Genomic DNA, 16,762 nt, shown 5'->3' on the forward strand with positions numbered 1-16,762 from the left:
TGGAAACCGCTGATTTGTTACAGTGGTAGAATTATAGCTAATACTTTTTAAAATTTTTTATAACTTCTAATGTTCTTTGTGCAATAATGTTATAAGATTGTACAAACACACACTCAGACACATGTATGTCTCACACACACACATCATAGAGTATCAAGACAGACAGATGACATCATGAAAACAGCATTGGCTTTGAAGCCACATGTGATTGCAGTGTCCAGTCTTCCCACCTACTAGCTGTGTGACCTTATGAAAATTACAAGACTCTATAAAATAAGGATCACAGTTCCAGGCACTTAATGTCTGTCTGCTCTCATTTCCATGCCCCTCTCATCAAGGAGCTAGAAACCTGCAAATTATATTTTCCAAACTTCTTTGCCTGCTGGCTCCAGGTTATGTTGGCAGACAATGGGAGACAATGGCAGGAGACTGGAAGGAGAAAAGAATGAAGAAGCCATTTTTTTTCTTTGCTTCTGGTGGGATCTCTAGCAGATGCAACCACAGTTCCAATGGCTTCCTGCTCAAGTCGTAAGGCTCCTGTTGTAGTGGAGCTGGCAGCTTCTCTTGCAATGCAACATACAAAGCTCTTCACTAGAGTGTTATCTGGAATAGCAAAATATTGGAAACTACCAAAATGACTGATCATTTAAATTAATTAATTAGGGTAGATCTCCATGATAACACCAATAAAATGGTATTTATGAAGAAATATTAAAGGCATGGAAAATGCAACATAATAGTACATGAACAACACAGAATTAAAAAAACTGCATCATTACTAGCATCAGCCAAATAAGGGCATGAGGGAAATGCAGAATCAAATTGTTTATCATTTAAGTATCTATGAGAGTTTTGGCCTAGCCAGACAGAAAGAATGTGAAAGAACAGACAATGCACTCCAGTAACAAGTCATAGTTGGAGGAAGTTGGCTCAACCCAAGTTGAGGGTTGCAGATTTTTGCTTACAATAAGCATTCTCAAAGGTGGCAATATCACCTCAAGGGGGCAAACCGTGAAAACTTGATTTGGGAAGGATAAAAAAAATTAACTCTTTTTTATGTATAAAGCACAGATATATATAGTCCATAAACAGATATATAGTATATTTGTGGTTTTAAATTTTTCTTTGGGAGTGGCAGTAGCAATCAGGAAAAGATGGCCTAAAAAGGCTCCTCAGGATGATGATAGTGGATAAAAAGGTTAAGAAACACCAGCCAACAGAAATTTCCCTGATGAATAAAGTACCGGTGTAACTTGAACCCAGGAGTGCAGGGGAGGGTTGAAACTACCCCTACCTGAAGGACATGGACCTAGAGTTCCCAGACGTCACAGGGACAGTTTAAAACAGTTCAGTGGATAGCCATCACTGTTATAAGGAGAACCACCATGGATGCATGCAAGACCAAGATGTAAGAGAATCTAAGTTTGTAAATAATATCAAAACATTTAATAGAACCAGGGATCCACTATATTGAGTTTACAAGAGTGAGAAATGTTTTGGGTAAGCATTTCAAGTGATTAATATGTTGAAATAATGATTATAAGGCAGGAGGAACAAAAGTAAAAGTAATGAACAAGAGTAAATAAGAAATTAATATAAAATTGCAAACCAAAGACATCTGAAGGATAAAATATGCTCCTCTCACACACTGCTATCATCCGTGGTAAACTGAGGAGGATACCTAGTTTATGCCTCATCAAATATTACGGTCATGCATCGCTTAACAACGGGGATTTGTTCTGAGAAATGTGTCGTTAGGCGATTTGCTGCCTTATGAACAACATAGAGTGGACTTGTACAAACCTCGATGGGACAGCCTACTACACACCTGGGCTCTGTGGTGCTTATCTTACAGGACCATCGTCGTATATGCGGTCCATTGTTGACCGAAACGTTATGATGCGGTGCATGACTGTATCATACATGTTTATGATAATTATGTCCTTGCTTTTCTTTATAGTTTCACCTCCTATAGACTGAACTCTAAACAATGTAGTTCAGTTTTGTTTGCCTGGCTTTTTGGGCATAGTTTTGCCTGTTTTTGAACTTTCATACTGTATGCGTTTTCTTGTAACTTGCTTCTTACATGCAATATGCTGTTCTAAGAGCCATCCAGTTTACGTATAGAACTGTAGTTTCTTCTGCTGCATGTGATGAATATACAAATACTCTTCACCAATTCCATTCTTGATGGTCATCCGACATGTTTCCAGTGAGGGACTATTCAAGCAACGTCACTAGGAACCTTTTCATAGAGGTTTCCGGGTACACGAGTGAGTTCCTCTAGAGAATATACCTAACAAAGGAGCTGCTGGGCTGTAGGATATGTGCATATTCATTTTTACTAAATAATGACCAAATGTTTTCCAATATAGCTGTACCTACTTACACTCTTAACAAAGTGAATCAGAGTTCCCACTGGTGTACCAATACCTTCTTTTAGGATTTAAATCTAACAATCATCTCCAGTTTCATACTTCTAAAAGTTACTGTCTGCAATTGTACCTATTTTCATATTTGTCTGATTTTGAAACAGATTTATTTTCACTTCATGCAAAATAAGAGTAAAATTACATCTTCAGTCTCATAGGCAACATCCAGCTGCACACAGAAGTACCAGGGTGAATGAAGACATTCGTATCCTATGACTCATCTCCACATCTCTGGAAAGTATCCCAAGTAACCCAAAGCCTCTAGCTCTCTTCACTCTCTCTCCTGCTCGGCTGAATCCTTTGAGGTGTTATAATAACGTTTATTAACACTGCTTATTTCTTTAGTCATTTAACACACCATTTTAGGCTCTATAAACTGAAATTCTCATGCAAAAAATATTGAATGGTATTTCTATCTATCAGAATTATATTTGATCTGCCCACCAAGCGTGGAAAAAAAAATAGGTACACCAACATCTGTAGTAATAAAATGTAACAGATTTCTTAAATAGTGAGCTTTATTTTCTTTGAGAAAATACGATGTACTTTTCAGAGAACTCTCTCACTTTCCACCAACTACTATCCATTGTGAAAAACTATCAGCACTTATGGTCTGATTACTTAAATTAGCAAGTTGCTATACTGACTGCATGAAAAACTGAAAGACGTGATTTTTTTTCACCTCTTCAAAATAAACATATTTCAAATAATCACTTCAATTTTTACCTAATTCTGCCAGAATTTTAAACATGCAAATAAAATTTAAAAATAAATGTGTACATATATCATTTTGTTGTACCAAAATGTCCATATAATCATTGATAATCTGAAAACATCTCTCAGTAGTAATCATGTAATTTGAAGTCCACATGTCAATGCTTTGCTTTTGAAGGAAACTGCTCTATGGGGGAAAAAAACCTGAAGAAAGTATTTTCTTTTAAAAACACAATGGAGGGGGCCGGCCCCGTGGCCGAGTGGTTAAGCTCACATGCTCTGCTTCGGGGGCCCAGGGTTTTGCCGGTTTGGATCCTGGACGCGGACACAGCACCGCTCATCAAGTCATGCTGAGGGGGTGTCCCACATGACACAACTAGAAGAACCCACAACTAAAAATACACAACTATGTACTGGGGGCTTTGGAAAGAAAAAAGAAAAAGAAAATCTTAAAAAAAAAAATACAATGGAAGTGTTAGGACAGCAAAATACCCTAGTTTGCTAAAAATACATATCTGCATTTTCAAAAGATAAAAAATTTATGAATAACTCAAAGTTAAATATAGACTCATAGTTTACTATAAAAATAAAAACAATAAAAGGAATGCAGGTTTTCACTGGCTTATTTTGTAAAGCCAAAGGCCCCCAAATGCCCCAGAATTAATATATCTGAAAGATTAAAAAAAAAAAAATCAAGTGTAAAAATGTTTACTGCCACAATACTTAGAAGAGCAAAAATTTATAAACCATCTAACTGTACAATAAGATACAATTTAAATAAATTATGGTAGATCCATACAGTAGAATAAAGAGACAATAAAAACAATGTTTACAGACATTTCTAACAATATGAGAAATGGTATCAATTAACTGCTAAGAAGCAGGATACATCCTTACAGTATCATTCACTACCCTAAAATCACTCTGTGCCCGACCCACTCATCCCTCTCTCCCTCCTTGAATGCATGGCAAGCACTGACCTTTTTAGTGCCCCTATTTTTGCCTTTTCCAGAATGTCATACACTTGGAATCACATTGTATGTAGCCTTTTTAGACTGGCTTCTTGTCTTATCATGGCTGATAGCTCCTTTCTTTTATAACTGAATAATATTCCACTATATGGATGAATCACAATCTGTTTCACCTATTTCATCAATTGAAAGACAGCTTGGTTGCTTCCAATATTGGGCAATTATGCATTTGTCAAAACCCACAGAACTATACAATGCCAAGACTGAACCCTACTGTAGACTATGGACGTCAGGCAATGAAAATATTACCAATATTGGCTCATCAATCCTAACAAACATACCACACTAATGAAAGACGTTAATAATAGGAGAAACTGGGGAGGAATTGGGGGTATTTGAGAACTCTGTATTTTCTGCTCATTTTTCTGTAAACCTAAAACTGCTCAAAAAAATAAAGTCTAATAATTTTTTAATGAAATGTAAAGGAGTAATTAAAAGTATAAATCCATAACCATAAAGAGAATGAGAATAAGGCCATATTGGATGAAAGATTTTAACCAATTTCTGGTAGAAAGTTAACAGTGAACACAGTGGAAAAGACAGATGTGAATTCTCACAGAAGGGTTATAATAAAGGAGAGAGTCCATCTGCCCAGCAGAATCTTTGGCAAGGGTCTAGAATTAGAGAAGGCATATGGAATGGGGGCAGGAGTGAGAAGCAGGGCTCAAAAATCTTTAGCAAAACAATTATCTCTTGTATAATGGTCCTTTCCTAGTGCTTAGCCATCCAGACTTTCCAGACCAGTCATACCATTTTCACAGGCTACATGACATTCAGTCATTCAAAAACTAACTAGTATCTCCCACAACCCAGGCCCTCTGCTAATGTGCTGAGAGTACAGGTATAAATAACAAGCAATTCCTGCTCAGACTTGCTTCACATTCTAGCAGGGGGTAATAGTTAGGTAACAGAGAAGCCTAGACCATTCAAGAACCCAGGGCCACCCAACAAAACAGCTGGTCCTACACAGCTCCCATCCTTTCTCCACTGCATTTGACTCTACTCCCAGCCTGTGCCTGCTCCCTCAGACCCTCACTCCAAGATTCACAAACTCATGAGCACAACATTTTTCCTGGGGCCAACACTGCTCCTAGCATCATGGCAACCAGAGGTGGAAGTTGTTCATTTCAGGGCCACAAACAGCAGCAAACTAAGGTCAGGAAACGTAGTGGCTAGAAAGCCAAGAGCAATGAAGACAGGGAAGAACAATATTAGGGGGTGGGAGGGACACAAGAATAGAAAACTGAAAGCAAACGGGGACAGTCTAGAAATAATCTTTAAAAATAAAAAAAAAAGGATAAACCTACAAACTGTTCTTTACTCACACAGCATCATCTCTTGGGCAATATAAACATGTAATTAGGCAAAACTGCTTTTGCTTTTAGAAATATTCCTGGAAAGCTTTATACTTTGGAATACTATTTTAAAAACTTCCTCTTAAAGCTAATATCTGTTAGTCTGTCTACACTTTCTAAAATAAACTGGGGGCTGGGAATTGACTAACATCAAAAAGGCATAGGAAGTATTATTAGGAAGAGTTCTGAAAAGACAAGTTTAAAACTTTTCAACATTTACTCACAATCCATAGCATCAGGTGCCACAGAAAACATAATACATGTCCGTCTATGAAAATATGTGATTCAGCAACTTATGAAATTTTTAACTGCAAAATTAGCTCTATTTGGCTTGCTTTTGCACAAGTCAAATAGCTGAAAAATGGTACTGATAGCTAGCAAGGCTTCCAATTAGATAAAGTTAGGGTTAAGGATGCTAAGGAGGCTGCTATTGGATCTATATCACTCTTTTTAATAATCTAGAAAAGATGGTAAAATCACCTTAATTTTGTAAGCAGAAAGGCTGAAGGAATAGGAAACATGTAACAAAAAAAATATGTAAGCTGTTTGGAAAACCAGAGAAATTGACACAGGTGAGAGAGAAATAAAAGATGAATAGTAGATAAATGGTAACTAGTGTTTGTTTTTAGCATTTACCATGTTCCAGACACTCACTACTTGCTACTTAAATGTAAGAAAAGCCCACAGGTAAAAATATTTAAGTTTCATTTCCCAAATGAGAAAACTACGATTTATTCAGCAAGGTGAACTAACTTAAAGGGATGAAACTAGCAGAAGAGAGGGCTCAGTTTCCAGCTCAGATTTATCTGATGCAAAAAGCTACATGATTTTCTGGATCCACTATGCTGCTGGTGAAGATGTAGCTGCTTCTCTCCCTCCCTTTCTCTGCCTAGCCTCTGTCAAGTACGGGACCCATAAAGCCTTCCAGAAGCGACTTGGAGGCTGCTAGGCAACACAAGGAATGGTACCTCCCTCTCTCTCTCCACTATTCATCCAACTGGATTCAGCGGGCCTTCAAGGGCCACGTTCTGGCTCACAAAGACTATAAATAAGTACAAGAGGAGAAAAAGAGGACACATTTACCATAATCCTGCAAGGAATCATCATTCCACTTTTACAGACAGGGAAAGGCTTAGGGAGGTTAAAAACATCAGAAAGTTACAGGGAGAATTAGCTTGCAGTAAGGGTTTGAGCCCAGGTCTGGTGGGATCCCACACTCTTCAGAATCTTACCTAGCAATTCTGGAAGGATTAGGAGTTAAGATAGAACTTTTTAATGGACAAACTGAAATTTACAACACTAATTCATCCTCATAGCGATTTAATTTTTTCCCCAACATTCTATTATGAAAACTGTCAAACATACAAAAAAGGTGAAAGAATTATATAGTGAACATCCATATACTCTACCATTCTAGATTCTACATTAACATTTTGCTATATTTGTGATAACATTCTGATACATCTATGCATCCCTATATTCACCCTTCCATGTAACTTATTTTATTAATGCATTTCAATTCAAAGTTCAGTTGCAGAAACATTTTAAAGATTTTATTTTTCCTTTTTCTCCCCAAAGCCCTCCAGTACATAGCTGTATCTTTTTAGTTGTGGGTCCTTCTAATTGTGGCATGTGGACACCCCCTCAGCATGGCTTGATGAGCGGTGCTATGTGCGCACCCAGGATCTGAATCGGCGAAACCCTGGGCTGCCGAAGCAGAGCGTGCGAAACTTAAGCACTCGGCCACGGGGCCAGCCCGATACAGAAACATTTTAAAAGGGAAATCTTTGAATAACTCATAACACTAGACTTTAAAGTATTATTTATTTGTGTAAAAGACGGTCTCAAAACTATACCAATTATAATTTATGACGGTTTTTACTATCATTCACAAATTCTGTCAGCAAATAACCTTGAATAAATTTAACCTTTGAATTTACTCCAAACATCCATGCTTTAATTAATATAAATTAAAACAGCTGCTTAATAAAAGTTACACTCACTTGACTGTGATAGAATGTAAGTTTTAAACAAAACCCATTTTAATTGCTTCATTTTTCAAGTAAGATTTATCTTCTCAAGAAATTAGAATTCTATACATTTAATATTCTTATTTTTAAATACCTTTAATATTTTTAAATTCCACAATAAAATAAATTATGTTATAGAAGTCTCAAAAACAGATTAAATCATTGGTGCCAAATAAGACTTAGAGCAAGCCTTAGAAACTGACTCCTGGGATTTCATCTGAAATTGATTACTTTATTCTCTCCTCTTCCTGGTGAATATGAATGAATTTGTTCCCCAACTATCTGTGGCATAAAAGAGGCCTCGGTCTTCGAATCTGTTAAGAAGAAAATGAGAGTAGTGGGCTGGCAATACTGACTTTCAAAGACATTTCTGGAAACTGGTTTAGGAGTGACTGTCAGGAAGTTACAAGGATAAAAGACAACAAATCGACACTGCATTTAGACACTATATTACTTCCAATGAATATCACTTAACAAACATCTTTCAAAAAGCCTAAAATCTGAAACAACACTTTTTTCAGACAGCAAGTAAAATAACTTATGTATCTCACTACTCCACAATTGAATACAGTCGTTTTGTAGATACTAATCTAAACGCTCGGGGTATCCGTTTAAAGAACCACCACGGAGAAACAGTAAACTGAAATTACCTATATTTATAAGTCACGAAATGAGTTCAGTCCTAAAATAAAGAAAGGAAAAAAAGTCATTCTTTCACATGGTATATAAAATCTACCAAATCATTCCAAATAAAAATGAACTGAGAATGTAATTATTGTTTATAAAACACTTTTTCTTGAAAGTTCAAAGTGCTTTAATTAGAAATGTTTTCACAACTATGCCTGTTTCTGAGTGCCACATACTTTTTCTCTTACTGTAGTTTTTCTTTCTCTCAATGAGTCAGCCCAGAAAAAGCCAAAACTGAAGAGAAAAATAACCATCATGTAAAATAAATTACAATCACCGCATACCATACCTATCACAATGAATTCAACAGCTTTCTCAATAACAGCAATTGGGAGAAATATGAGTCTTAATCTTCAAAGTCTACTTTATTAATTTCTCTATTACAGCATTTGCCTAAACAAATAATCACTACTTTGGCCTTATAATTTGGCTAGGACATCCACCACTGCAAGCAAAAGGAAAAAAAAACATTTTTGATGGCTCATTCAAATGGAAAAGCCATATATCAAAAGTTATTGTGTAAAACCTCAGTACTTGTGATGGAAAGCGCAGTTTGGCAGAACACATTTAATTAGGCTTGGCTCTTTAAAACATTAAATACTCAGTTATAATCACATTACAGCTTTGTCTTCTAATGAAAAAACACACAAGAAATTTCAAGGTCAACCCTTCCTTGCTTCATCCTTATTTTAGGCATTAGAGGCAATTAAAAAGCTTGAAAATATATTAAAAGGGTGAAAGAAGTAAGGATAGAATCAAAAGAAAAACTGAATAAATGATATAACTTATTTTTCCTTCTCACAATATTAAATTTCAACATCATAATTCTTTTAGTGACTATCTGAAGTCTCTTATTATAAGTGTATATATCAAATATCAGATATTTTCATAATTTATTTACACTAAAAATGAGTAAACTTGTAAATCATTATAAGGTCATTGGCTTTTTTTCTAAACAAGAGTTATCTTTTAAATATTACCATGTAATATTTGTTACTAATAGTGATCTTTTATTATGTGCCAGGCTCTTCCCTATACTTTTGCCCATTCGATCACCTCAGTAGCCCTAGAAAGAAAAGTATTGTCCTCATTCTACCTTGATGAATTTGAGTCACTGAGACGTTCAATAGCCCAAGAACACCCAGTTAGTAAATGGCAGGACTGGCATTCAATTCTAGGTCTATCTATTACCAACAGCCAGAGTCTAATACTTGTACCTCTTCCATAAGGCTTAACTATCAAAATCTAGAGCCAGTTCCTCCAAAGGACGATATAAGTGGTGGTCTCCAAAATCAGAAAAGAAAATAATCTGTTTCAATCACAGAATTGTTTTTGGAGGGGTTCTTTATACATTCTGGAATGCTTTTCTTTAAAAAAATATATATATATATTAATGAGGTTGGAATGGGCTGTGAGTGATCCACTTCGGCCACAATTCCCACCACCACCACCAAGCAGGGTTGTGGTTTAAAATAAAGAATGACTGCAGCTGAAAAGTACATTAGCCATCAACATACAAAAGAGACCAGTGGCCTCCCAAACTGAGAATTTCAGTGAGGGGAATTCCAGCATGACCCACTTAACACCTATTAGGGACTAAACGTTTGTGTCCCCCCAAAATTCATATATTGAAGCCCTAACTCCTAATGTGATGGTAATGGGAGGTGGGGCCTTTGGGAGGTGATTAGGTTTAGATGAGGTCATGGGGTGGAGCCCCCATGATGGCGTTAGTGCCCTTATAAGAAGAGGAAGAAACACCAGAGCTTCCTCTCTCTGCCATGTGAAGATACAGTACAACCATCTGCAAGCTAGGAAGAGAACTCTCACCAAGGACTCAACCTGCCAGTTCCTTGAGCTTCGACTTCCCAGCCTCCAGAACTGTGAGAAATAAACGTCTGTTGTTCAAGCCACTCAGTCCACGGTATTTGGTTATGGCAGTCTAAGCTGACTACTTGTTACCGCCATACACCCTCCATCACACGCCAAATCATAGAGGTAAGGGTCTCCGGTCACTTGCTTCGTAGAACATCTCTAACAGGGTAGGGCAATGTGTTTATAAAGTAAGAATTCAGAAGTCAATGCCTTACTGACTATAACTAAGACTACCAATACTACTGTTATCTTTGATTAGTTGAACATTTGAAACACTTATTAAAATTCAGGCTGGGTCAGCAACTAGTCTTTTCTTTATTAAAACCTCTGGCTAATTTTATAAACAAACTATCAAAAGGAAAATATAATCCTTCAGATAAATTAGTGAATAAGAAGTGGTACCACAGCAATCGTTGTCAAGGCAAGTCCATTTAAGCAGCAGGGAGAAATCTCTTGTGGGCAATATCTATTTAACAATCAGATTTTCCTTTCTGACTGTCATTGGCCAAATTTTGCACCATATAAAACGAAAAGCCAGTTGGAGAAAGAGCAAAAAGATGGCTGGTGTATTCAACTTAGTCAGTGTTTCAAAAAATTTTTTACTTAAAATTTAAAGTTTGAGCAGACCAAAAAGATAAAATATTCTCTTTAAATTTTAAATTGTCTTACATAAACTTGTCAGAGATTTTCTGATCACTAACTTCATCTAATTAAATTTATTTTCTTTTAAATTATTTTGATTTTAATTAGCAAGAAGCAGCAGAGGTTTGGTGCAGGGAACAAAGTTATTTACAGGAGGATGGATGTCGTATAGTTTTAGAAGTGATTTTATACAAAATATCTCATTTATTCTTCACAATAACCTGGTACAAAAAGTCTTACATTTATCAGCTTTATAAAGCAGGATAATGAGATTGAAAGAGTTGAAGAACTTGTCTAAGATCACACTGAGCTCCACTCCAAATCCTCTGATTCTCAATTATCAAGATCTGGAAATCCACCCTTCCCCACAAGGACTTCCAAGACCTAGAGGAAAGAAAAGGCAGCTGAGAGGTCCCTGTGGTGTAATCCAGAGAGGAGATATGGGAGGAGATGGAGGGCCTGGTTTGAACTCACAGGAAACTTGCCCAGCACCTCTTGCACAGGGGGATTACTCGTTCCAATTTCGTGAGGATCCTTGTGGGTGAGTCCTCAAAGTCAGGGGCAACTACAGGAATCCTTATTAACCCTAAACTGCTGCCTGGGAAAACTGGGCTACTGTCCCCACAGCAAATCCTCACAGGGATTCCAGGAAATGAAATGTATTCTACATAGAAAAATCACCAATTCCCTAGCTACATGAATTTTCGTTGTTATTTTACGTGTGCCACCTACAGAAACACTTTGCTTTCCACACAGGAATTAGAATGCGTCAATCTTCTCTCACTATGGTGTCAAGGATACAACCCTGAATAAAGCAGGAAGCCCCAAAATACTTCTTTAATGATGATCTAGAGCTGAAAATAAGAGAAAATCTTATTCTTTGGCTGGAATTACAGACCACACCACACCTAACAAAATTAATCTGACCGAGACACACTGAAAGTTCTGTACCTGTGTATGTAAAACCTGAAGGGATACAATAGGACACAAAAGTTACACATATGGAAAAGACTTAGAAGATAAAATTGACATAAATTCATTAATAGTCAAATATTATCTGACAAAAGAGTTACCTGGTTTAGACTAATAAAAAGTACAGTGTCCAGAATCAGGGAGGTTAGTGTTCCATTCCATGCTGGAGTACTGTACTGATGGCTGGACATAAAGACTGATCTTGATAAACTGTACCTCATCAGCAATAAAGAAAGCGGTAAGGAGAGAAACTAAGAAAAGAAGGTCAATTAAACCCATCAGAGCTGCCTCAAAACAATGCATTACTCAGTAGTTAATAGCACTGGCTCAACTGTCTGCCATCATGGGCTCACAGTACAACAGATTCAAGCACAGGAAATGGACCTACACCACACAAGGGGTGCTGAAAAGGATCAGCTATATCAGAATCATCTAGAATGCTTATTGAAAATGTATAGGACTGGGCCCCACCTCTTGTCTAATGACTTAGAAATTCCAAGGTGTAAGTACATGCACATGCATTTTTTTTAAAGTATGCCAGGTGGCTCTGCTAATACTTGGGACCCACTGGATGACCTTTATCATCATCTTCCTAATCCTGGAATTCCATGATTCATTAAAAAATACCACATAAGGCCAGCCCGGTGGCATAGTAGTTAATTAAGTTTATGCGCTCTGCTTTGGCAGCCCAGGGTTCACTGGTACAGATGCTGGGTGCGGCGGCATCCCAAACAGAAGAAATAGAAGGACATACAACTAGGATACACAACTACATCCTGGAGCTTAGGGGAGGAAAAAAGAAAAATACCACATTAATTAAAACTGCAGTATTTTTTCTAAACAGTAAAGTGATATACCAATTGATTCTTTTTCCCTTTTGTCAGCATATTAGTGGAATTTCTAAATTAAAAAACTATTGATAGGAAGGAAACCATTTTTTTCTTGTACTGAAAAATTATGAATAGAGGCTTGTCAGCATGTCTTATAGATGTTGCCAGATAAAGTAATATATGAATATATAATTCATTCTAACCACTTCCAGTGAAAGAAATAAATCATACTTGACACATCTGAAAACCCTTTTTTATAAAAGAACAAAATCTATACAAACTAATTTTCATGACTCACATTAACTGCAAAAACCTTACTACTAGTAATTAAAATATATTAATAATTCCTCTAATTATTTATTACATTCTGATGAAACATCTTTTAAGCACTCACTCTGTTCCACAGGACCAATAACAAGCAGAAAGAAGAAGGTATGTGCTGCATCACGGAGCTTTTAGTCCAAGTTAAACCGATGACAGAGTAGTTACAGGAAAACCTAATTGTAAAGATTCAATTTAAGTGCAACCCAAATGATACTATACTTAATAAAGGTGATTTTAAAATATAAAGGAAAATCTCCACTTCTTTATTCTTTCGGAGGTAGAAACAAATGCCGACCTCATTTGTTTTTAAGAGTAGCTGAATGTAAATCTTACTGAAGTTGATAAGTGTACTGCGGTTGTGTAAGAGACATCCCCTTTTAAGAAATATTCTAATATTTAGGGACAAAGAGCTATGATGTACATAACTTACCTTCAAATGGTTAAAAAAAAAAAGGGGGGTGTGTGTGCGTGCATGTCCACACAGAGTAAGACAGAGAAGGAAGGAGAGAATACAAATACAAACAAATGGGATAAAATGTTAATAATAAACCAATCTGGAAAGGGATATAAATTTTTTAATAATATTTTTATCATTGGAACTTTTCTATACGTATAAACTTTATCTCCAAATACAGTTTTTTAAAAAAGAGGAGGAGGGAGATAAGTGGGGAAAAAGTTAGCAAAACGTTGATAATTCTCAAAGATGGGTGGTGCTGGGGGCCAGCCCCGGGGCCGAGTGGTTAAGTTCTCGCGCTCTGCTTCAGCGGCCCAGGGTTTCGCTGGTTCGGATCCTGGGCGCGGACATGGCACTGCTCATCAGGCCACACTGAGGAGATGTCCCACATGCCACAACTAGAAGGACCAAAAACTAAGATATACAACTATGTGCTGGGAGGATTTGGGGAGATAAAGCAGAAAAGAAAAAAAAAAAAGATTGGTAACACTTGTTAGCTCAGGTGCTAATCTTAAAAAAAAAAAAAGATGGGTGGTGGGTAGACAGAGGTTCATTTTAATATTCTCTCTACTTCTGTACATCTTTGAAATCTTCCCTAACAAAATGTTAGAAAAGAAAAATAAAGAGCAGATGAAACCACATACGTAGTCTCTGAAGTGTCTGGCAAACAGAGGCATTCAATAAATGATAAACATGTTATTATAACTGAGTTCACACCTACCTTGTGTAGACAAGTACTAGCTTTTGGTATTTAATTATGCCCAACAAGTACTTTTTGACAGTCTACAGATGGAAGGGGCTCTACTGGATACTGCAGTCAACACCCTCACGTTAGTCAAGGAACAGACTACACACTCAGGACTCAGGTGGTGACAATGAAGGACAAGACAGCAAAGGCTCAGAAGTCAAAGGAAATGAGCTCAAGGGCCAACCAACACCACCACTCTCCTATGTGACCTTACACAAATAATTTAATAACCAGGAACAACTCTTCATCCATCACATTAAAAACTAAAACCATCTATTTCACAAGGTTGCTATAAAAATAAAGTGAGATGCACAAAAGGTTGCTCTGTAAACTCAGAAGTGCTACATACATGTGAGTTCTCATTTTACTGTGTGCAGAGCCAATGTAGGCAGAATGATGCTGCTACAAGTAATCAGGACACAAACCAGTGTTAAGTGCCACAGGAAAAGATCATATCTAGCTAGGAGGGAGAAAAGGAAGTCTTGGTGGAGAAGGCGGTGCTTGAGATGGACCTAAACATTTGGATGGGCAGAAAATCAAAGTCAGGGAGAGGAGGAAGTAGGATTCTAGGTTAAAGAGGTAACTCAAGCAAAGGCATGAAGAGAGTGTCAGGCATGCAAGATGTAACAGAGTTTTTGCTGGAGTCTGGGAAACAACTAATAGAATAACAAGAAAGAAATCTGAAAAAGTGAAACAAACTGGAGAAGGCCTTGCCTAACTCCTGTGAGGGCCCAGACATGTGGCACTACTCATCTGGATCCAGGTCTCATACAAGGATTCTCCTCTTCCCCTGCCAGTGCAAACAAACCTTTGCTATCCAAAACCATGAAGGTTTTCAAAATAAGGCACTGTTTTAAAGGAAATAATTTAAGCAAAACATACAATACACATACTGCTATGAAAGGAAATGCTTTCTATACATAGGAAAAATTCAATCCCAATGAAAATGAATATAACTCAAAAGTTTATCATTTGCATCTAGTGTTGCAACATATTTTTTTTCAGTGAAGAACCTCCAAATCATATTTTCCTCAAGCTAATATTAGAGTAAGAAAATTCTTTAACTACCAAGCAAAAGATCACCAAAAGTTATCACACAACTGGGGCTGGCCCGGTGGTGCAGCAGTTAAGTTTGCACATTCCACTTCAGTGGCCCAGGGTTCACCGGTTCGGATCCCTGGTGTGGACATGGCACTGCTTGGCAAGCCATGCTGTGGTAGGCATCCTACATATCAAGTAGAGGAAGATGGGCATGGAGGTTAGCTCAGGGCCAGTATTCCTCAGCAAAAAGAGGAGGATTAGCAGTGGTTAGCTCAGGGCTAAACTTCCTCAAAAAAAAACAAAAGTGATCACACAACTAAAGTCAAATTTTGTCAATTTGAATGACTTTCCTGGAATCTGGCTTAATTCAAAATGTAAAATTAATAAAGGGAAACCTCATTTAAAAACGGAGTTAGGCTGCCAGAAGGGGGAGCTCCCACGCAGTACCACGCGAGGTCAATTACAGGAAAGATGGTCAATCACAGACCCCAACAAAAGAAGTCTCAACATGAAGAATCATCCATTACAGACCCCAACAGAAGTCTCAACAGGAAAGAATCCTTAATTATAGGAAGAAAAGTACACTGCATCCCCAACAGAAATGGACTACCCCAGCAACTCAGCCAATGACAAACTATCACCATCCTGAATTCTTGCTTTTCTCCAACGGACTTTCATTCAAAACAACCCTTCCCAACTTTCTCCTTGTTTCCTATAAACTAACATTCCTCTCCTTTGATTGTTGGATTTGCCTACGGTCCGCCATAGCATGCACATTCTAAATTGCAATTCTTTGGCTGTTCTCAAATAGACTTGTTTTACTGGTAAAATAATTAGCTATTTATTTTTAAGGTTGACAAGAATTACATGACTGTGATCTTTTTTACATTTTATTTTGCCCATGGTACATAACTGTGTTTTTTAAAAGGAGAATGTCTTTTTGTTTTTATAATCCTTTGAGTCATATATTGTGAAATAATGAATAATTCCTCCAAGATGATTTATACTTTTACATGAATAATTTTATGAAGATTTAGGAAGAAAGCTATGTAAAGTGTCTTGTGACTATAGCACACTAAAAATGATGTCTATTTTATGATTAAATATTAACTTAACTGAATATTAAATTTTAAAATGGTGGAGGAAAAGAACATAGAATCATTGAAAATGAGGTGGAAATAATCTCAGTGATCATCTATCCCAATCTTCTCATTTGAAAGACAAGAACCTGGGAGCTAGGCAAATTAAGGGACTTCCTTCGGATACGCTGCCAACTAGGTGGGAGCAGATGTAAAATTAAAAGTCAAGTTTTTTGGCACCTGGTAACTAATGACACCACATACCATACTACACTTCCTTCTGATGACACATAACTTCAAGAAAAACCAAACACCATACACAAATCTACATTTACTTTAAAAAAAATTGCAAAGTATTCCCATTGCTTTAAAGAAAGCAATTGTTCTATACTCTTTATACCCTATCCCCTCAAAACTCTTCAAACATATTGGAGTACGGAAATTACTCAGCTTTTAAATACTTACACCAGTTTAATGATCAAAAAAAGAAAACAACAGTGGATTAATGAAGACTTCCCAGGGGACACACGAAGCCATTCTCGTGCTCAACT

The 16,762-nt window shown here is 37.0% G+C and overlaps 1 protein-coding gene across 19 annotated transcripts in view; it reads right to left on the bottom strand.

Annotated features, from left to right (window-relative positions):
* DYM (dymeclin) overlaps positions 1 to 16,762 on the bottom strand; it is a 359,236-nt gene that overhangs the window by 233,309 nt on the left and 109,165 nt on the right. The gene's annotated exons all lie outside the window — the stretch shown is intronic.

The sequence above is a fragment of the Equus przewalskii genome, chromosome 7 (assembly GCF_037783145.1).
Source record: "Equus przewalskii isolate Varuska chromosome 7, EquPr2, whole genome shotgun sequence".
Taxonomy (NCBI): Eukaryota; Metazoa; Chordata; class Mammalia; order Perissodactyla; family Equidae; genus Equus; species Equus przewalskii.